This window comes from Lissotriton helveticus, chromosome 5_1, assembly GCF_964261635.1.
Source record: "Lissotriton helveticus chromosome 5_1, aLisHel1.1, whole genome shotgun sequence".
Lineage (NCBI taxonomy): Eukaryota > Metazoa > Chordata > Amphibia > Caudata > Salamandridae > Lissotriton > Lissotriton helveticus.
The window spans coordinates 1096796146-1096818532 of record NC_136065.1 but is presented as its reverse complement, the minus strand read 5'-3'; the positions used below and the strand labels follow the sequence as shown (position 1 = coordinate 1096818532).

The 22387-nt window shown below is 42.7% G+C and overlaps 1 protein-coding gene across 10 annotated transcripts in view; it reads left to right on the top strand.

The window, feature by feature from the left end:
- Nucleotides 1–22387, top strand: part of STN1 (STN1 subunit of CST complex) — a 508555-nt gene that overhangs the window by 29335 nt on the left and 456833 nt on the right. For 2 of the 10 annotated variants that reach the window (XM_078643711.1, XM_078643716.1), the window contains exon 2: nt 7953–8032. The exons of 6 other annotated variants lie outside the window; for them this stretch is intronic. The gene's annotated coding sequence lies outside the window, so the exon portion shown is untranslated. Of the gene's footprint in view, nt 1–7952; nt 8033–9589; nt 9612–22387 lie in introns of those variants that run through there. 2 more of the 10 variants (XM_078643714.1, XM_078643713.1) reach the window with 2 other exon arrangements.

Sequence of the window (22387 nt, the reverse complement as noted above, 5' to 3'; positions counted from 1 at the left end):
AATCGGACTCCTGAAATCTAGGGATTCAGATGTGTTTTTATAGTGGCATTGTTTTCTGTTATTTAAACGTGTAACTTTGAAATTGTCTGCACCACTTACTATCTTAAGACAATTGCTCGAAAAAGGTAAATTATCACAGTTTGTGGCAAAGTTATATAATTCAGTGAATTTAAATCCCTTTACCAGCGGTGATTTCTCTTTCGTGTACCCTCCTTTGTGCAGTGAAATCTAAGCTTCACTTTGTGCGTGGTCAGCGTGCAGATTAAACCTTACTGCCTAGATGAATACAGTGCCCTTGTAACGCGACTCACAACATGACAAGTTGATAAAATGTTATGCATTTTTACTTTTAACACTGTATTGCCTTTTTTGGAAGCCTGTGCTGACCTTGCAGATTTATCTCTTCAACATTGTGAACAATGTTGCATGGAAAAGCAAATATAATGGACCCATTGGGCATTGGTAAAAGACACTGAATATGACGGCTATAACGGGCATCGACAGATACTGTTTTCTTTGGCATTGTTCAGTGTAGCCAAGGTTCATTTTGTGCAGCTGCTGATGAACACACACACAGTCTGATGTATGTCTTTGGCGACCTACCAACCCGATCACAGAAGAGCTTTGAGAAGGCCCACTCATCTCCATGAACTCTTACTGTATTGTCTACAAATGGACAAAACAGGGGAGATATTACAGCAACACATTTGTTCAAGTGTTATTTACATATTTTGTAAATGCACAATCGCGGTCTTGTGAAGTTATACTTTTTATTTTCGATGGCCTGATGTTATTTAACACAAGTTGAGTTTGCAGTAAATTGTTGTCTCATGTGAACTACTTAGTTTACAAATTAGGCTGCAAAGTTAATTTTGGCCTGTGCCTAAAGTGAAACTATTGTTCGCTTATTTTACAGAGGCAGAGTTCCATCGCGCATGTTTTCTGGATGTCAGGCCTTTTGTGTGTTGTGCATGTGTCAGCTTAGCCAAGCCAGTTGTATGAGTTACAATCATAGAACAACTCCTAGCCACCACATGGAGCTTCTAGACCTAGATTTTTTTGTAACCCAGCCCTCCATACTAGTACTTATATAACTGCGCCCTTATAATGCCCTCTGATTTGCTTACAGAGCAAGGTCCTCTAAAATGCTGCTGTTTGTAGTAGTTTTCTTACTGGAAAGACACATGACTTTGCACTCTAGTGGTGAGCTTCCTGGGGCAGAACAATTGCCTTTTTTCTGTGAAACATGTACTCATGGTGTACACTTAGGACATGTGTCATATTAGGCAATATGCATCTGAGGCACATATCGCGTCATCAATGCTCAAAAACATTACGTTAATCATTGCTTCATTTCTGCATTTTTTCTGTCAGCCTCATTGTCTTCTTCTTTTTTTGATGGCATGGAGTACACAACGTCAGAGCGAAATGCTGTTTATACAGAGCAATGCAATATCCGTGCTTTCTCTGTGGCATAGATCGCCATTGACTATTGTTGTTCAGGCAACAGAATCTTACCTTTCAAAGACCTAAGACTGTGTTGATTGTGTCTTGATGTTTGTAATAATTTATTTCTTTTGGTGTACTTTCGTGTCTCACTATGTTCAGTAGCCAGGGTCCGTGTGGGTAGCCAGCGTCACCTTTGAAATGTCACATGGTTAAAATAATGTGAGAAGTTTGTACTGGCAATGACAGACCAGTGCTGTTCATATTAAGGGTTTCTAACATATCCGTACATTTTGTTATGTACTTTTATGTGCTACTGACACAATTTACAATTATGTCATTTTCAGTATTTTTTATATTTGTGCTCTGCCCTAATTCACACCCAATGCAGTAGGAAGTTCTCCCAAAATGAGCTCTATCTTTGTGGTGCATTAATGCAACTCTAGTTCTTACCACTCTTAACAGGCAGATGTGGGTTGAACACCCGGTGGTCTTAGTAAGCCTTGTCCACCTACCTTGAAGAGAGAGTTTTCTCAGTGAGGTTGGTAAGTGGCAGATGGCTACACATTTATTCATCTGCTATTCATCCACTTCTCTTTTCATCCAAGGGCATGGCCATTGGGTCGATCCCCTAGGCAAGTGTCATGAATAGCCCCTCCAGAGGTACAGGACAGGATAGTTACTTCCCACTTGATGAAAATGACCATTTCTGAATTTCACAAACAAATGAAAGTGAGCTCGTTACCATACTACTATGCCATCACAAATACCTTTCACTCATGTATCCAGGAAAACCATTAGGACTTTTATTAGCAGAACACATGTTTCATCATTAGGTTACCACCCAAGACACCCACTGCACCTCAGGTGTGCTACAATGCCTGATTAGAGTGGAGCCTTTTTTTGGGGGAGAGGATATTGAAGTTGAAATAGTGCAGAGAACTGTGTTCAAGCACGAGGAGCACATTTGCACGGCACACGTGTGCAGCGCTGGCTTTCCACAAATTTCTTCAGCGCTATGAGCTCCCATAATTGTCTGCATAGTGTCTTCTTAATTATATTCACTCTAGAATTAACAAGAAGGTTGGTGAAAATCATAAGTTGCAAACTACTCAACACCATTTATGCATGCCTTAGTGTGCATGCGACTACTGACTAGGGTCTTCATGGCAACTTGGTCCTGAAGAAAGCCACTGTGACTCAAAGGGTACACATATTTGGCTGAAACATGTCGACCTAACAGGAGGATGTGAGAGACCATTGCCACCATCACTGTTTTTAACCCTACCCAAGGGATTTATGATTAAAACTTCCTATGGAACGGATTCCTTTGTGGCAGTTTTAATTTACCCACTAATTATCTATTTAAAAAAAAAAAAAATACTCCCTCACCTCATCACCCAGATTCCCGCTCATAACATATTCCAACCCAGCTCCTACACAGCACCAATCACCACAGCCAGAGCTGAATGCTCCCACCAAGCCCCCCAAATCGTCTGATGTTCCTGGGAGCACCCCCGTGACCTGAAATTCGGCTTTTTTAGCTGGCACACCGAGTCCATCGCTTGTTGCTAGGCTTTTAATGTTGAGGATTGGGGATGTTTCCAGCAGCGTGCAATGTCCCTCTTGGCCAAAAGCTTGGTCAATTCAGTGAGTATCCATTACGCCCTGGAATCGCTCACCTTTTCTAGAATACCCAACAAAGCAATCCTAGGAGTCAGTACCAGGGTAATTCTGTGTACCTTGGACAGTTCCTGCCCTATCTCCTGCAAGTAAGTGGTGATACGTGGCCAGGACCACACCATATAATAGCACTTAAGTCCCCACATCAAAAACAATTTGAGCCCAGGACCACCTGAAGCAGAAGCAGCATCTAGTATGTGGTGTGTAGGTAGTTGAGCTGTATCTGGCAGAGTCTTGCCGAAATGGCCATGGTCCTCGGTGCCATTGGGGAACCCTTCCAATCTGCCTCCTCCAAGGGTTCCACCCAGGTTTCCCATATGGTCTTAACAGCCATATCAGGGGCATTGTGGATCAGTGTCTTATATATTTGTGAGAGCCCTTCCCCAAATGACGCATACGAAGATTAGCCTCCAAAGGGCTGAGCTCACGGATGTCCTGCAACTCCGGGGTGTACACTGCCAGCGCATGACACAGCTAAAAGGGTTTGTGAAAGTGTAAGTTGGCCAGCGAAAATTGATACTGTAGGTCCTGAAACAACATTATGGCCGAGCCCACCCAGACTTCTCCCAATTGGGACATACCAGTCCTATCTCATTTGGCAACGCCCTCCAATTGAGCTGTATGGTAGAGCAGAGTGCACCTCCAGAACAGAGTAATCTAGGTGATTCTCTCCCTCCACCCCAGTAGCCGATTTGCCCATTTCCATATTATGAGGACCATTCTAGTCGGGGCAGCAGGGTGTGGCGATTTGATCCCCCGTAAAGTATGTGCATGATGCTATCTAGCCCCATTAGTGCGAGCTCAGTGATATAACTGGGGTCTCCCCATCCTCCACCGAGCAATCTTTGATGGCTTTCAGATGGGACGCCCAATAGTACATCCTAACGTCTAAAGAGAGGGCTGTTTCAAGCAGCAGGGTCTAAATTCAATGAGGATCTACGAATGGGTAATATATGAAACCACTGATCCAAAGAAGGAAGAGATTGTATTCCTGTTGGAAAGAAAATCAGTTTGCCTCATGTAATATGAGTAGAACATTCAAAGAGTACTTCAGGAAGTTTGACTCTACTCATTGGGGAGATCTTGGTCATGAGACTGGAATGTGTGACTAATCATAAGACTAAGCGGATACCACTTTTGATGGGTCTCAAAAACCTTGAGAACACGAGGAAAGAAAACGCCCTAGGCAAGCGAGAAGAAAAGGAAGAGTCCTCCTTCCCTCAATCTCCATGCGCACTTTAGCAAACAAGGCTTACTTTACCGGAAACTATAGGAATGGTATGCTAGCTCTGTGTGCAACAATGGCCTCCAGTCAGGGTCATGATCTTGAAGGGAAGTTCCTGGCAGAGGCTGTGTTAGAGTGAAGCAAGTAGGTGATTGACAAGGTTCACAGAGTTGCATTGTGCCCCTGTGCAGACCAGTGTTGCTGAGAGGAGTGCAACAAATAAATCGGATAGAAGTGACTGATACTATTTAGCCTGTTTATTCGTGTATTTAGGGGTTGAGTGGTGCCTTTGTTCTCATCCACTGTAGAATAAACCAGTGTATAATTGTATCATGCTGCTTTCTATTCGGAAATGACAGAGATACTTCTAAGAAAGCATTTGAACTAAAATCCCTAAATATTCCTTACGAGTATCATTTTAGACTGTATTAGTAGTGCATTTCTATAAGACATTAGGGTCCGTCCACTTAAATCTCAGCTGACTTGTTTTTGTTTGTCGCATCTCTTGGGGCTTATGCATGAGCGACGATAGCAAAGTGCATTTTGTAATATTTTTTTTTCAGTACAGCAGCTTACACTCAATAGGCAGAAGTTTTCAGAGACCATTCTTCCTCACTGCACATAAACAGCAAAGAAGACGCATAGCTCTTATTAATTTGTTTATGAAACGCTAATCCCAGTTTAAGCACTTGAGAGAAAACCATCCAACTCTGAAGAAACCACTTCAATTTACTGTGCCTAAAATTTTAAATATGAAATATAAGGACCTCTCATTCGCTCCCGTTGATGCCCTCCCTGGCTAGGTTTATGCTATATAAAAACTACACATACAAACGTGTTCATAATTGTGCTGCTTTGATGGTTAATTATTTTTTCTTTAATTCGTTTTCAAATACAGCTAATTATAGCTCATACAGAATACTACACGCATTTAACATGAGCGTCAGATGACCTAGTTATCGTTATGAACTATTTGATGGCCAAGCGAATTAAAATTGTGTAATGTACTCAGAGCAAATAATTTCCCAGAAAAATCCAAAAGCCATTTATGGGAATCACAGAGTTCAGGAACGTGATTTGTTTAATAGAGAATGCCATAATCTCCAGGTGCCAGTTTTACAACCTTTACCTCACTCTCCTGTGCCTCCTGCGGGGTATGGGTCTCCAGGTGACTCCTGACCTCCTACCCTCTTTAATAAAATACTATATCCCACAAAATCATCCACTGACAGCAGTATGATTAAAAATGAATCCTTCAATATTGATATTGCACCTATACCTGGAGGCTTCATGCACAAATCCTTTATATACATCTATACTTGGTAAAAGTGTCACAAAGAGCTACAAACCAATTTACATTTCCTCCTGCAAAAACTCATTGAAACTGCAGAGCCCAATAACATCATGTTCATCAACATTCTGGTCGGCTCCCTGCTTAATTTTTGACCTTTTTGAGGGTTGAAGTTTTTTCCTCCAAATTACTTGTAATGATATGCCATAATTGACGGCTGACATGTCATCCATTTGGATCCGTCTGCCACTTTTGACAAGGTCCACTATTGTACCCTTCTCAATCACCTCTAGTATTGGCAGCCAGGACAAAGCAATGGGTGGGATTATTTTATTTCTTTCAGAGTATCTCTCTGTCCTCTTGTCTATCTTCACCCTAGCTCGTAACTTTCTGCGTCGCTCATGGTTCCATCATTTCCCTCTTTTTTTTTTTATATAATTTTATTGATTTTACATAGATTGTTTCAGCAATACAGTGCCATAGCCAATGGTACATTGTAACACTGTTTCAGACATGGCGGATAGACAGTTTCAGCAGTGTCTTGTCAGTTGAGATAACCCGGGTATATCTGCAGCATCCCTTGTCATATATTTGCATTACAATATCTATCATTGAAGTTAGTTGTTACAATTATACACTTTCAAAGGATTTAATAAAGAACATAAAATCTCATAACTACCCACCCTCCACCCATTCAGCTGGCTCACCCTAAGATCGTGTAATTCAGACCCAGGTTATACCTTTCGTTCGTAGATACGTCCTATAGGGGTCATTGTGATTTAAAGACGGCATTCGAGCTGGCTAACCTAGTAATCAGTGCTGGTCTGTGTGGGTGAGTGTACTACGATTCGGCAGGGGGGAGGGGGTGGCATATTTGGTGTATTGGAGGGCATAAAGGGATCAATGGCCTTGAGTGACTCTAACATCTGATCCCATTCCAAGGAGATGGGTGCTTTACGTACACCTCGCAGTTCCTCTCGCCTGATGATAGCACTCTCCGCTTCACCCCATCGGACCATCTCTTTGTGCCAAGTGACTAGCGTTGGGGGGAAGGCTGATTTCCATCTCATTGTGATGGCACGTTCCGCTATGAGGATAGACATATCAGCAAAACAGCCTTGTACTTTCTGTGATTTCGGGCGACGCCTTAGTCCTAGCAGGCAGATCTCTGCTGTGTCTCATCCAGAGGTGCTCATTGTGTCTCTCATTCGTTTTCCAACTATGTGCCAAAACCCACTAAAGCGTGGGCATGTCCACAACATATGTAATATTTCCACGTCTGGCATCTAGGACAGCAGACCTGTGCCTCAGGGTATATGCAATTAAGGCAATGTGGTGTAAGGTATTCCCTGTGTAGGGTCATATACGGTATAAGTTTACATTTGGCATTACAAAACACCATTTTAGAGAATTCGAGGAGAAAGGACCATTTCTTGTCAGTTAGGTTTCTACAAAGATCCCTAGTCCACTTCTCTCGTAGAGCCATGAGAGAGGTCCCTACATGCGCCCAAACGCCCCTGTATAGCCATCTGATTAGATGGCCTCCTTCCCCCATCAGATATACGGCATGTGCTAATTCATGTGTAGGGGGTTCATTCCCATCTGGGGACCCGTACATTTTAATGTAGTGGGTGATGGTAGCGTTTAATATAAACAAGGAGCGGGTGACTCCTTGACTATGAGCGAATTTCTCACAGTCCGCTAGTGTACCGTCAATGAACAATGCCCCGACGGTAGTAACCCTTGTCATGTCCAATGGGAGAGACTACGACTAGTGACTAGTCCTGTTGAGGTGGGAATTCCGAATAAGGGAGTGTTAGGTGCGTATGGGAAATTCCGTCCAGTGTATAATAAGGCCCTTTTCCAATAAAGGAGCGCTATTCAAAGCATAGGGGGGATGTCAGAGGGTGTGTTTGTCCCAGGGAGTAGCATGGTGTGCAGGGAACTGTGGCCCAATATTTGTGACGTGTAATCAATTTTCAGATCGTGGTGGCACAGGGTTGACTCTGTAATTCATGAAACTGACAGGTATTTATACATACCGTTTATGACACGGTGGCCTTAATACACCACCCACTGTTTGTTTTTGAGGGTCTTTGATAGCAGTCTTTTCCTGTGCTTTATTTTCAAGATTAATACTACTTGAATAAATCAAGCAATCTGGTTCTCGTTCAAGCAAATATTGTGGAAGGGACATTATTACCTTGATTCACCCTCCAAGTAAGAGACTGTAATTTACTGTTGCCGTTAGTGTATCTCAACTAAACATAATAGGTGGGTAGATTCACATGCACCTTATTTTTACAGGTGCGGTTTTCGGCTCTCCTTTGTTTGGAGCCCTCGAGCCCGACTTGTTCCACCAGCCTCCCCTTCTGGGGCAATTTATGGTAAATAATAGGGACTGATGCCCTCCTATTACTCTATAAGTTTTAACTGTTTAGAGGTCATGTGTGTTCTAAGTAATTTGTTTGTAATCGATCCCTAGGTGCCCCCCTCCCCTTTCACCACAGTCCTGAGGAAGACCCCCTTTGTAAGCATTTCAAGGACCTACACTTGTTGTGGGGTCGAAACGTCGACACTTCATATTTTGCCAATATAATCAACAGTAATTGCTTTACTGTGTTTTGTTGTTTCCTATACATGGCTATAGAATACAAAATATAGTTTATGGAATTGTAAAGCTTTTGGCTAAATGATGTGCCATTAAATTATAATAATGTGATGTGCACAATACTCTAACTTCACTTACCCAGTTACCCTCAGTCAAATCACCGATTCTTCCCTACTTCTTCTCCCCTTTTTCCTCTGGGCATTTACAGCTTTTAAATTGTTTTTGCAATCATTATGTGTCCAGTGTGATTAAATAACACTATTTCAATATATAAACGTTTTCTTTGAGTTTGTGAAACCTTTGTCTATCTTTAATACACTGTTGAATGTACCTTTACTGGGACCACCCATTACTGTACTGTAAAATACCCAGGTCCCTGTGATTTTTGGGTTTACCCCTTTATGTAAGGACTGCTTGAACTTAGACATCACTTTCCTGGGGATTGCCTGCTGCTTTTGCCGTAGATACTAGGGGTTGAGTGTAGACTCTGTCAGAAGTGTATTCTGACCTAACCTAAGTAGGTTTATTGAGTTGGTAGGGGTGCCCCCACTTCCAAAATAATAATCTGCATTTCTGACAGGCACCAGCTCCCTGCCTGCATTCTTGGAGCGGGGCAAGACCTTTGCTTCGTAGAAGCCCCTCTAATAAGGGAAACACTGCATATTCCTGGTTGTTTGCAGTTTCGAGCTTAGAGAATATGTGGCACTGATTGGTATTCAGCTGCTACTTGTGTACTAAACATTGCAAACAAAAGCTGAGGCTCCAGTTATATGGGAAAATTACCACTGAAAGTCTTACATTGACCCTACTGTCATGCGTCTTGAATGTGGGGCTGTGTGCTGCCAATTTAATAAAAGAACAAGTTCTAAAGCACTGCTGGTCAACCCTGTTGTTGCATTTGGACTTGCCTGCAGAGGCATACTGCTCCAAGAAGCCATCTACACTGTACCAGATGCTTAACAAGCAGAGTCTCCCTCTATACAGACACTTTTCAGGGACCCCTTATTTATTTATTTATAAAGTTTTACTTGTCTTTCACATCTTCAATTCTGCACTCTGTATCCTTCCACTTCCACCAAACACTCTGTCACTGCTGTTGCACTATTGTAGTGACCCATTCAGTAGTATGTGCTAATCCATTCACTGTGCTAAAACGCAAGCACTTATAAGTTCAGTGAGGCACTGTCTACTTTGTCTTTATTCAGTACCCACTCAGCTATTCCCATTGTGAGGCGAACAGGAGGCCGAAAGAAGTGTTCTCGGGATAAACACTGGGTCACTGTCCATGCTATGCTATTGGAAATGCATTAAGTGCCTGGCTGGCGCTCTTGCTGGATCCCAATAGCCCAAAGTAGGTCTGTGCCGTTTTTGATTTTCTGTTTACTGTTTTTACTGTAGATATATTTATATATATTTTGAGGTATTGTTGAAGTGTTACTTTCTCTAATATAACTGTGGCTGGGTAGTACAGCTATATTGTAACTAGTAATCACCTTGTACTGTATCCGGTATCAGCCTTCACGCCACTTCCGTTGATCTGGCCCTTGACTTCTCTGTTAAGCTCGGCCTTCATGTTAGTGCCGAACAGGACACGAGCGGTTTGACCTTTGATATTTCAAGGTTGTTCCAGCGGCTGCAAGCATTGGGTGAAAATCACATCCTGGCTGGCTTCCGGGCCATGTACATTAAATAAAGCGTCAGTAAAAGCCCCTTAACGAGACACCTCAGGCTGCAGTTTTGCCAAATTCAGAAAGACAAAAAAGATTGCAATGAGAGTCTATTAGGAGCAATAAACGGAAGCTGACAAGATAGGAAATGAGGTAGCTAAAATAACAGAGTGTAGTAAAAGGATCACATTTAAACCAATTAACAGAGCGGAATGAGGTGCCAAAAATAGAAATTGTAAGCAGAAGTTAAATGTAAGAAAAAAAGGACGTGGAAATGTGTGGCGGTGGGGTGAAGGATTGAAAAGTGTGGCATTGAGGGAATGGGTGGACATGTGTGGCGGTGAGGGAAAGGGGAACGAACCTACATTTGGCGTTGGCAGCTTCTTATCACCTTTTTCCTTGAAACAGTCTTTTTGGGGGCTAGCTCCACTACCATGACAGTCAGTGAACTTTGATTCTGCCCGCAGCACCTCGGACGGTAGGGCCTTGGAAAATAGCCAGGGTGGGGGCTGTGTCCAGAGGCAATATCTGAAGGTTCGGTGTGGATGGAGTCTGTTTTTGTGTGTGAAATGTTGGTGAGTATATATGATTGTATGTGTGGTCTATTTGGGTTCCTGTGTTTGTTGAACAGGCTTCTCCAAACAGTAGCTCCCCAGATACCAGTAAGTAGCACTCCTCTGTGCAGCCAGCCTACCAAATTAGATGCTTTTACTTAGCTGAATATATTTATAACAAAAATGAAAAGTGAGTATTTGAAAAAAAAAATTGGCGTATTGTCAGAACTCATAAGAAGATGTTTACAGAAAATGCTTGAATTTCCAAAATATTTTTAAAGGTAATATTTGAATGACAAATGTATGTGGTGTTGGAGAAACATATTACTAATATTACTTCCTTGGTGCCACGAGAATGGCATCTGTATTTACTAAGTACTTACTTGCATTCCAGATTGGCAACGTTTTACATTACTACTGGCAAGCCTGCTTGATGCACAGAGCTGATGATTGCTGGCAATGTTTCTGAGGGTGGCCTCTAATGTAATCTTGCTGATGTGGTCACTATTACAACACTAAAAATACTAGTAGCTCGGGATAATTTTTATTGAACATAAGTAGTTTTTGTTACAGGAAAGGTTGGAGAACCCTGTAGAGACACAAGAAAACAGATAAGTGCAAATTATACTTCGTCTAATAATAGAAAGGTGAATCCCGGTTCATCCCCTGGAAGAGTGAATGTGCTCCATGGCAAACGTGAAATTAATTTGAAAGAAAAGTGAAGAAACAATATTTTTTGTGTCTCTATATTTGTTTATTTATCTTAATGCATTCATCAATGAAAAGCCCCTAAGCTTGTTGAAGACCAAAGACATCAACCACTGACCTCTCCTTTAGAAAATTATTTTTTTTTTGTATAAAAAAAGCAGTTTCATCATCAAAGATTGCAAAGAGAGCTAGTCTCTCATAAGACTCTTTCCTGATCCAACTCTTGGGTATGTTGGTGATCCCTAGTTGAGATGAAAGCCCTCCAGATGAGGTTCACCTATCATAGCAGCGTTATGCACATTAGCTGTTCCTCAAGAGGCTTACCTCGTGCCTTGTTCTCTCTCAGTTGGAATAGAAGGCTCATGACTTGAAATTAAAGGACTTTTGTTTTCATGCTTGGCGTTCTGGGGCACTCTGAATCGGTGAAACATTGAATTTACTTACAATTTGGGAATACATGATGGAATTTGGAGTGGACATACATGGGCGGCCTGCTGCTCTTGATCATCAGGTTAAAGTGTATAGCATAGTAATGTAGAGCTGACCCTGTGGGAGGTGCATGCCGTAATGTTTATGAGGTAGATGCCGTGCGACCCGTGTTGAGGGATTTGGGAAGAGGTGTGCGTAAGTGGTGTATACATTTGGTAATTTCCTGGTGAGCAGTAGTGCTGGTAACGAAAAAGGGTATTTGACTCCCCGCACCCTAAAAGTGAAGTGGCCACCTTTCATGTCCACAGACACCCATCCCATTTACCAGTATGTTGTGGTTTACGCCCACTTGCTGAACATTTACCTTTACAAGCCTTTAAATGGGTTTATGAAACCTGATTGGACAGTAGTCTGTGTGCCCCTTTCCCCCAGAGATGATCATCGGCAATGGGGAGTTGCCCTCTTTTTCCTTCATCAAAGGAACTATTTACATTAGGGGTTCTGTGATAAACTTTACTCGAACATAATTTCTTATCCTATATAGTGGAAGATTGTTAAGCCAGGACTTTGCTTACTCAATATGGGAAGCATCAGTATCCCTCATTGATGACTGATTACATTGGCGAGGCAAATGGTACAGTGATAACATATGATTTTGCCTTATTTTTATGTAGTGTGCAGGAAAAGGTAAATCCTGCTGCTGAAGGAAGGAATGCTTCCTCTGAGATTTCGTGGCTTAGGGTCCAATGACAAGTTAAGGTACTGACACCAGATCCTTTCTGACCCCTCCCTTACAAATAGCCTGTGGTATAGACCCACAACTAGAAAAGTCTGCCTTCACCTTTTCCACTCTGCATCTCTCTTGAAAATACTCACTTAAAAAAAAAACTTTGTTTAGCATGCTATTTAGATGTACAGTAGTGCATAACTCTACTTATGGCGGGTAATGCCTGTCCGTCTTTCCTAACTGAACATAGCCAGGGTTGATGCTACAAACATTACCGCACTCTGACATCAGAATTTCCCTCCTTAAATTCCACGTGCACCGACCTCCCACTACCATCCTGTCATTGCAAAATGTTTGTAGATGGATCTAGAGGCTCCCTAGATACAGACCCTTTGAGGTCATGAGGGCAAGCAAGTTGATGTTTTTCACCTCAATACATGTAATATGTAATATTAATTTCAGCTACTACTGCGAGCATGCAACGTATGTTGACCGTTTAAAGGTACTCCAGTTACAATCTACTCTTGTGATCAATTATATTTTTCCTTAAAAACACAGTGGATTTCCCCCCTTACCCCCCCCCCTGCCAGCCTCAAACTAAATAACTTTTTGAGGGGTATTGAGAGCACAGAAAGCTTTGAGTGGTTCCAGGTTTGCGCTGTGCGGTGCCAGTGGCAGAGATGGACCACACCAGTGGTGTAAGTGAGAGGCAGCCTCCTGCGAATAGTTGTCAGTCTTCTCACTAATATATAGATATTAAAAAATTAAGCAATGAAATCTAGGAACGCTGTGCTGTAGAACCAGAGCCAGCAGTTTACGAGGGTCCATGCGGAATACCTGGGGCTGATGCAAAAAGAACAATTGATGGACAGAATGCAGAATAATGTCATACATTCATCCCAGTAACGAGATCTGGGCCCAAATCCATAGTTTTTTTGCTCCTCATGCAATTCCAGTTTGGACCCAGCCATATACAAATCAGTCTTGACCCTGCACCCAATGGGAACAGTCCAGCCCGAACTGCCAGGCCAGGTCCTCCCTGGACAGGAAACAAGCATCCTAGGCCCGGTTATGGGCTTTCAGCCCTCATCAGCCAGGATAGCTTGACTCCAGTGGCATGGAGGGCACGGGACTCACGCCCGGGCATACCTGGCCCGGGTGACAAATGCAAAAAGAACAATTGATGGACAGAATGCAGAACAATGTCATACATTCACCCCAGTAGAGATCTAGGTCAAATCCATTGTTTTTTTGCTCACCACGCCATTCCAGTTTCGACCCAGTCATATGCAAATCAGTCTTGACCCTACTTCCCATGGGAACAGTCCAGCCCAAACTGCCAGGCCAGGTCTAGGGCATCCTAGGACTGGTTTCTGGCTTTCAGCCCTCATCAGCCAGGCTAGCTTGAATTCAGTGGCATGGAGAGCACGGGACCCAGGTCTGGGCCTACCTGTCCCACTCGAGTGACAAATGCAAAAAAAGAACAATTGATGGACAGAATGCAGAACAATGTCATAAATTCACCCCAGTGCAGTGATCTGGGTCAAAATCCAGTGTATTTTTTGCTCACCACGCCATTCCAGTTTGGACCCAGCCATATGAAATCAGTCTTTACCCTGCACCAAATGGGAACAGTCCAGCCCGAACTGCCAGGCTAGGTCTTCCCTGGACTGGAAACAAGCATCCTAGGACCGGTTTCGACCCAGGGCCAGCACTGCTGATGAAATCCAGTCACACCTTTTAACAGTGATTCTAGGAGGCAGCAAGGCCAATACCCAGCTACTGGTCTTGGCTATATAAACACGTATTTATAAACAATGGCATACAGCCAGCAAATCCATTGAATGGCTATACAAGGGAAGTGCTAAAACTAATTCAAGGGTGTGGATAAACACATCACGTCAATGCCGAAGACAAACGGAAGCCACGAAGAGACGAGGGAATAATCACTAGGAGAGTGCGGAAAGAGGGAGGTGCTGACTGACCTCTTCTGCCAACCACTAGTGCACACACCCCGCTCCTGCGAACTGTGTGCATCACTGCTCTGGGTAACCTCGTAATGAAGAGATTACCGTGGCACCTACGAAAACACCTACGTGAACGTATGTGGAACGAGGATGATGGGAAGTTCACGTCACAAACGGGCAACACACAGTTTCAGAATTGCAAATATCACTTTATTTATGGTCTTGTAGGACAATAGCGTGAACAGGAATCATGTCATTTATGAAAGGGTCTGTGGTGCTCTGGTTGAGTTGAAAGTAAATAAAAGCCCTTGGGTAGTGCGGGGTTTGCATACTGTAAATAGCGCCTCGCCCTTACAGACATTCTTCGAGCCAGCCCAGGTTCTAAGCAGGAAATGTGCTTCCGCCCACAGAGCACTGACCGGGCGGTTCCTGTGACAGCAGCAGCTGGTGTGTTGAGCGCTCCCAGCCTAAAGTGCTTCTGTTTACTTTATGCGGAAGTTCTCACCTTCGCTGCTAGTGTTTGAGCACGCAAATAGCCTTCTCTTTGCTTTCTGTCGGCAGTGGTGTTGGCGCGATTGTACCTTTTACTTATCAGCAGTTTCAAGCCTCTGCCAGCGATAAAAAAAGCTTTCGCTTGATAACGCTGGGCACATCCAGGAACACAGGACTGAGTGTACAACTGTACAACGCCTACTTGTGGTCACGTACCATTTGCAAACGCAAAAACGTAATTTCTAAACGTACAAAGCCCTAATTGCGATTCAGTAACCTGTTGAATCGAAAGTTGGGTTTGCCATTCGGTATTTGGAAGGGGGATGTTTAGGGCACCCCTTCCAAATACCGATTCCGATTGGTATGTATGAATGCTTTGCGACCTAAATGCGGGCGCAAAATATTCGCACTTTACCGCAAACTCAAAGTTGGTGAGAACTCATTTGTCAATGGGAAGGGGTTCCCAAGATTGCTTTATTTAAAAGGAATCACATGGTGCTCTGCGGACCCCAGCAGGCCAACATCCCTCTGATGTCACGAATTGCGATCTACCTCATTAATATTCATGAGGCGGGCTTATTCATGACCCACTATGAATCACTGTTTAAGGAATAGTGGCTAAATAGCCCTTTTGTACATTAGTAATAGTGATTACCAAATAGCACTTTTCAAAAAAATCTCCATTTGCTATTCGCTTACTATTGTTTATATATGTGGCCCAAAATACAGAAAGAATTTGCAAATACTAATGACCGCATTATCCCGAAAAAAGTAAACACTTTTGTGAACCGTGACTACGGTGTGGGGACTGGTCCTCTGCTTCAATATCATGATATATTTCATAGGGAAGTGAAGTTTAACCCCTTTGCAGCGGGGCAAATTCCGCTGCGGTGGGAGGGGGGGCGGGGTTGGGCATGGCGCTCCCGTACTCCAGACGACTCACGGCCGTCATAAATCACGGTGGGTGTGTGCTCATGACGGCCGGGAGCGGGAACGTTCGGACGGCTCCCGGCCATCATGAGCACGCGCCTACTGTGACTGAGCACTCAAGGAGTTAAACTCCATATTTTAAGACATTACGTAATGGGTACTGTACTCTTATATTACACAGAGTAGGCCTCCTTCATTCCTTAGACTGCTGGAGATCTAACCAGGTGGGGTGTCACTTGCTGAATATTCCGGGGTATATCCTGGCTTGGAGTCACACTGGAAGGCTAGATGGGCTGTTCGATGTACCTCTAGAGAACTCCCCACCCTCATTAGCACCCCTAACCCTGTACCATAACGTGGCCTATGGTAAATGGATCACCTCTCACAGACATCGTCACTGGCTCTCGCCAAGATCTGTGTTCCAACACATTGGACATATGTAACCGTACTCACATACAACGACCAGACTGAGCTGCTACGGATTGTCCACTGTGAACACTTTATTTACTGGGTAAAGGACCAAATTGAGATCTGTAATCACATATGGGGACGCTACCTTACTCTCCCTCTGAAGATTCTGAAATAAGGATCGCTTCCATGTCTGCTGTATTAAAGAGCTTTTATTGTTCCTACTGGTGTATTATTGCTATACTAGCTCCCCATTTGGAATACTGTTTATGTGATCTGTGCGCAGAATTGTGATGTTTGCTTTTAGATATATTACCAGTTAGATGGATTTCGTAACACTCCTTGTCGGTTCTAGTTGTTTCCTACTATCTTATGCTTTCTTGATGTACAAAAGTCTGGATCACAACAAAAAAGGATTCCCTCGTGGCCTCACTTGCTTTACTTGTGACATATAATTCCTACTTTCAAGCATAGTCCTTCAAAGCATGGCAAATACAATTGTTTCTTTCATTTATATTTTTTTTTAGTATTCATCTTTTACTTTTAGAAAAATTCTTTTATATATTTTTATGCTTTTTATTTTGAATTCATATTTCAAGAGAGATTTTAAATCAATACATAAATATCATTTACATTTATACATCTAAACAATTAAAAAACATTTTTTATACATAAGATACCCTACAGAAAGCACCATATAACATTCTCACAAACTCAACACACACCCTCTAACATTCATTCAAAATCCACTCTTTATTCCGTGTCTAAGGAGTCACAGATCTTTATGTGAACTGTCACCCTAGGTCGACGCGTTTCGGTGGGTTTGGACCACCTTCCTCAGAACCTTTGACAGAACAAAGTTCTTCACTGCAAATTGTGCACTCGGTATGGATATCTGCAATTACAAATAGAATTCAATGTATCTGTATCCTCAACACTCAAAACAACCAATTGTATTTTCCCTTGGGAGAAACATCTGTGTCTAAATCATTTCATGAAGGACTAACAATTATTTACATCATATTTTATTATTTGTGCATTATTTTCATCATTTGTTTATCTGTGACATGGACCCACATCGACCTAACTGAATGATATCAGTAATGTCTTGAACCTTACCAGATGAATAACTAATCCAAGACTAGAGAAGGCAACCAAAAGGTGTTACTCTCTGTTTATATAATGCAAGGAAAAGAGGTAAGTATGGAAAGCAAAAGGGGGATAAGAAATTCTTAGGTCGAATTTACAAAAGAAACCCCTACGCTAGTTACCAGAAAGATTGAAATAATTTGCTCTTAATACCACCCTACTCACAAAATAGTGCATGTTTGTTGGTAAATTATCTTACCCTAGCAAAAGTACAGGGCAATGGCTACTTTGGAGAATCACATTCACTGATGGGGTAGGCAGTGCATCCTGTGTTGATATTAGGAGATTCGTTTTAGTCTATCTATATCTAAAATATGAAGTATCCTATATTTATATTACAAAGCTGCTTACCTCATCAAAAACTCAAATGCGTCTTGTCTTTTGTAACTTATGATTCCTTATTAGCTGCTCCCTTCAATCAGTTCGGATTAATTGCCACAGGAGTCTAGTCAGAGATGCAAGAGAATTCTCACTATATGTCACACTCTTATTAGAATACGATGTTATTTTATATCACTTTAAATAGAGTTAAGAATGCTCCAGCATTATTCATTGAGATACGCAAGTTCCTGGAGCGGTGGTCACTGATTTCAAACCGCTGCTCCAGGGACTGGATGATGTTGATCATCGAAACAGCAAGGGACATACTAATATCTTTGAATCAGGGGGTCCTAACACTAGAAGAGAAACTAAATTCCTCAGATGCTGTAGAAGAGGCAAAGAACAAATTGGAAAAAATACAATCAGAAATGAAAGACTTTGACACATACTTGACAAATAAAAAAATGAAAAATTGAAAAATGATATATGTTGGTTTACCAAAGAGAAAATCTATCCTTATCTGAATCCAAACCATTATCAGGGAGGTACTCAGGGAAACTTTACTCCCAATTATAGCAATAGCTATAAGACAAATTACACAAACTTCTCTGATACTGGCTCCTCCGACTCAGATAATGACAATTATCAGCACCCAGGGTTAGGACGATACAACTCCAGACCCTTTAGAGGTAGGCAAGGCCATCAAAACTTCCAGAGCAGAGGTTTTTTATCAAGGGGCCCCTACAGGGGGAAATCTGTACACTGGCAACAACACAGAGGGGGACCACAGATGTCGAGCCCGCAACCTCAGCAACAATATGTGAAAACGAGGAACCAACAGTATTGGTGGTGAATGAGGACCACAGTAGGAATAGTTGTAGAGACATTCTTCCTATCTATAATCTATCTTCCATCAATCTTGACGATGATGAGGCAGCATTGCTAAGCAAGGGATTGTCTTTTGTCTCTTATACCATGCTTAATAAATTTAAACTGCATGAAGATCTTCATGCTTTCTTCAGGAAAGTAAGATTGAAAAAGTACTTTGAAGGCAGGGATTTGGAGGAAGAGAATGACAATCTATCAAAATGCAAACCCCCATCAAAATTCACTCCAACCCTAGATATGGTAGGACCAGAGGTACAAATCTTTGAAAGGCAAGTGATACAGGATATAACACCGCTTACTGTTAAAACCACAGAGACCATGTTTTAATCTAACAAAACAAGAGAATATGCCATTGAAAAAACTAGAGTCTAACCCACAACTAGTGATTAAACCTTGCGATAAAGGTGGAGGCATTACGGTTTTTAATAAGACTGATTATGACAAAAAAAATGCAGACTATGTTATCTAATGCAGAACATTATAGGCCAGCTCAGGTTAGAGAAATACAACGGCTAAATGCATCTATTAAGGAAATGACTCAAGCAGCACTATTAGATGGCTTTATCTATGACAATGAATTCATCTTTCTAAATAAAACATGCCCAGTGACACCTGCCATGTATGGCCTCCCGAAGACGCACAAAAATGAAAGCCATCCACCAATGCGTCCAATTATTTCAACTATAGGCTCTAGCACAGAACCGCTTTCAAAATATGTGGACTCGTTTCTGTGTCCGCTGACACAGAAATATGAGTCATTCGTGCGAGATACAGGTGATATGATCAATAAAATTGAAGGTTCTTTATTTAATCCAACAACAGACATCCTGGTAACGCTTGACATTGAGGCGTTGTATACCAACATACCTCAATGTCAGGCGTTGCAGGCTGAATCTTCTCTTTTACAGAGATACCCAGATAATAGACCTGATGCGTTCATTGTTCAGTGCTTGGAAGTAGTTCTTTTAAACAGCTTTTTTGAATTTGCCGGATTGCTGTACAAGCAAGTGAAAGGTACAAGCATGGGAGCTTCCTGTGCTCCAAGTGTAGCGAACGCATATATGGGAGAGTGGGAAAGGAAAAATATTTACAATGAAACCGCCCCTTTTTTCAAAAATGTTTTTTTATGGCGTCGATTCATTGACGATAGTTTTTTTTGTTTGGCGTGGTGATGTATCACAACTCGAAGAGTACATCTTATGGCTCAATGCAAGTGACAAAAATCTGAAGTTCACTTCAAATTACAGGAGCGAGAAAGTAGAATTTCTCGATATAGTCATTGAAGGAAGTGAGGGAACCTTAAAAGTCAGCCTGTTCCGTAAACCAACTGCAAAAAATACCATACTCCAATTTGGGAGTTTTCATCCTCACTGCCAAAAGGACTCTATCCCCTTCGGGGAATTTCTTCGCGTTCGCCGCAATTGCACATCACTATCTGATTATTCCATCCACGGTGCGTTATTGAAGGATCGGCTGATCAAGCAAGGTTACCCACACCGGTTGGTCCGCCAAGCTTTCAAAAGAGCGAAATATTATGATAGGGATGCTCTACTTAAACATACGAAAGGCAAATCTAATGAAAAGATAACTTGTGTCATAAATCATTCGCCTCTAAACTATAAGATCAAAAACGCAATAAAGAAAAATTGGAGAATCCTAGATGTGGAAAATGACGGACAATTTGTCAGGCCGTTGATAGCCTATAGACGCAACAGGAACCTTAGGGACCGGCTGGTCCATACAAAGAATATATCTAAAGCGCGAGAGTTACAGACTACCTTGAAAGGTTTACAGGGAAATCACAGATGTGGCGGCTGCCATGCCTGTGAATCTGCATTGGTAAGAGACACCATTCAGTATAATGGTACTAATGTGAAATTGAAATCTTTCACAAATTGCAGAAGCAAAAACGTTGTTTACTTTATTCTATGCCCGTGTGGTCTAGCCTATATAGGCGAGACAGGACGGGAGTTTAGAATAAGGTTCAGCGAACACAAGTCGGCAGTGAGGACAAGTAAATCGGTGTTGGATCTAGCCCTGATCTCTTGACTGGGTGAGAGTATTCTGCTTAATTCAGAGACTCTGTCCCTCACCACCCCTTGTTGTAAATAATTTTGTCCACCCTAAGCGTGGAAGGGTATACTCAGACATGAGTCCCTTGCTCATTGCACCATCAGGATTCAAGCAAGCCGGGCCGAAGACGGCTGTAATGCCAGAAACCGGTCCCCGGAAGCTTGTTTCCTTCCCAGTGTAAGAATTGGCTTTTGTAGTTTGGTTTGCCCTGTTCCCATCATGCACTGGGACAGGAACAGACTAATTTGCATACAGCCAGATTCTGAAACTGGGATGGTGCAATGAGCTATAAAACGGTGTTGGATCTAGCCCTGATCTCTTGACTGGGTGAGAGTATTCTGCTTAATTCAGAGACTCTGTCCCTCACCACCCCTTGTTGTAAATAATTTTGTCCACCCTAAGCGTGGAAGGGTATACTCAGACATGAGTCCCTTGCTCATTGCACCATCAGGATTCAAGCAAGCCGGGCCGAAGACGGCTGTAATGCCAGAAACCGGTCCCCGGAAGCTTGTTTCCTTCCCAGTGTAAGAATTGGCTTTTGTAGTTTGGTTTGCCCTGTTCCCATCATGCACTGGGACAGGAACAGACTAATTTGCATACAGCCAGGTTCTGAAACTGGGATGGTGCAATGAGCTATAAAACGGTGTTGGATCTAGCCCTGATCTCTTGACTGGGTGAGAGTATTCTGCTTAATTCAGAGACTCTGTCCCTCACCACCCCTTGTTGTAAATAATTTTGTCCACCCTAAGCGTGGAAGGGTATACTCAGACATGAGTCCCTTGCTCATTGCACCATCAGGATTCAAGCAAGCCGGGCCGAAGACGGCTGTAATGCCAGAAACCGGTCCCCGGAAGCTTGTTTCCTTCCCAGTGTAAGAATTGGCTTTTGTAGTTTGGTTTGCCCTGTTCCCATCATGCACTGGGACAGGAACAGACTAATTTGCATACAGCCAGGTTCTGAAACTGGGATGGTGCAATGAGCTAAAAAACGGTGTTGGATCTAGCCCTGATCTCCTGACTGGGTGAGAGTATTCTGCTTAATTCAGAGACTCTGTCCCTCACCACCCCTTGTTGTAAATAATTGTGTCCACCCTAAGCGTGGAAGGGTATACTCAGACATGAGTCCCTTGCTCATTGCACCATCAGGATTCAAGCAAGCCGGGCCGAAGACGGCTGTAATGCCAGAAACCGGTCCCCGGAAGCTTGTTTCCTTCCCAGTGTAAGAATTGGCTTTTGTAGTTTGGTTTGCCCTGTTCCCATCATGCACTGGGACAGGAACAGACTAATTTGCATACAGCCAGGTTCTGAAACTGGGATGGTGCAATGAGCTAAAAAACGGTGTTGGATCTAGCCCTGATCTCTTGACTGGGTGAGAGTATTCTGCTTAATTCAGAGACTCTGTCCCTCACCACCCCTTGTTGTAAATAATTTTGTCCACCCTAAGCGTGGAAGGGTATACTCAGACATGAGTCCCTTGCTCATTGCACCATCAGGATTCAAGCAAGCCGGGCCGAAGACGGCTGTAATGCCAGAAACCGGTCCCCGGAAGCTTGTTTCCTTCCCAGTGTAAGAATTGGCTTTTGTAGTTTGGTTTGCCCTGTTCCCATCATGCACTGGGACAGGAACAGACTAATTTGCATACAGCCAGGTTCTGAAACTGGGATGGTGCAATGAGCTAAAAAACGGTGTTGGATCTAGCCCTGATCTCCTGACTGGGTGAGAGTATTCTGCTTAATTCAGAGACTCTGTCCCTCACCACCCCTTGTTGTAAATATTTTGTCCACCCTAAGCGTGGAAGGGTATACTCAGACATGAGTCC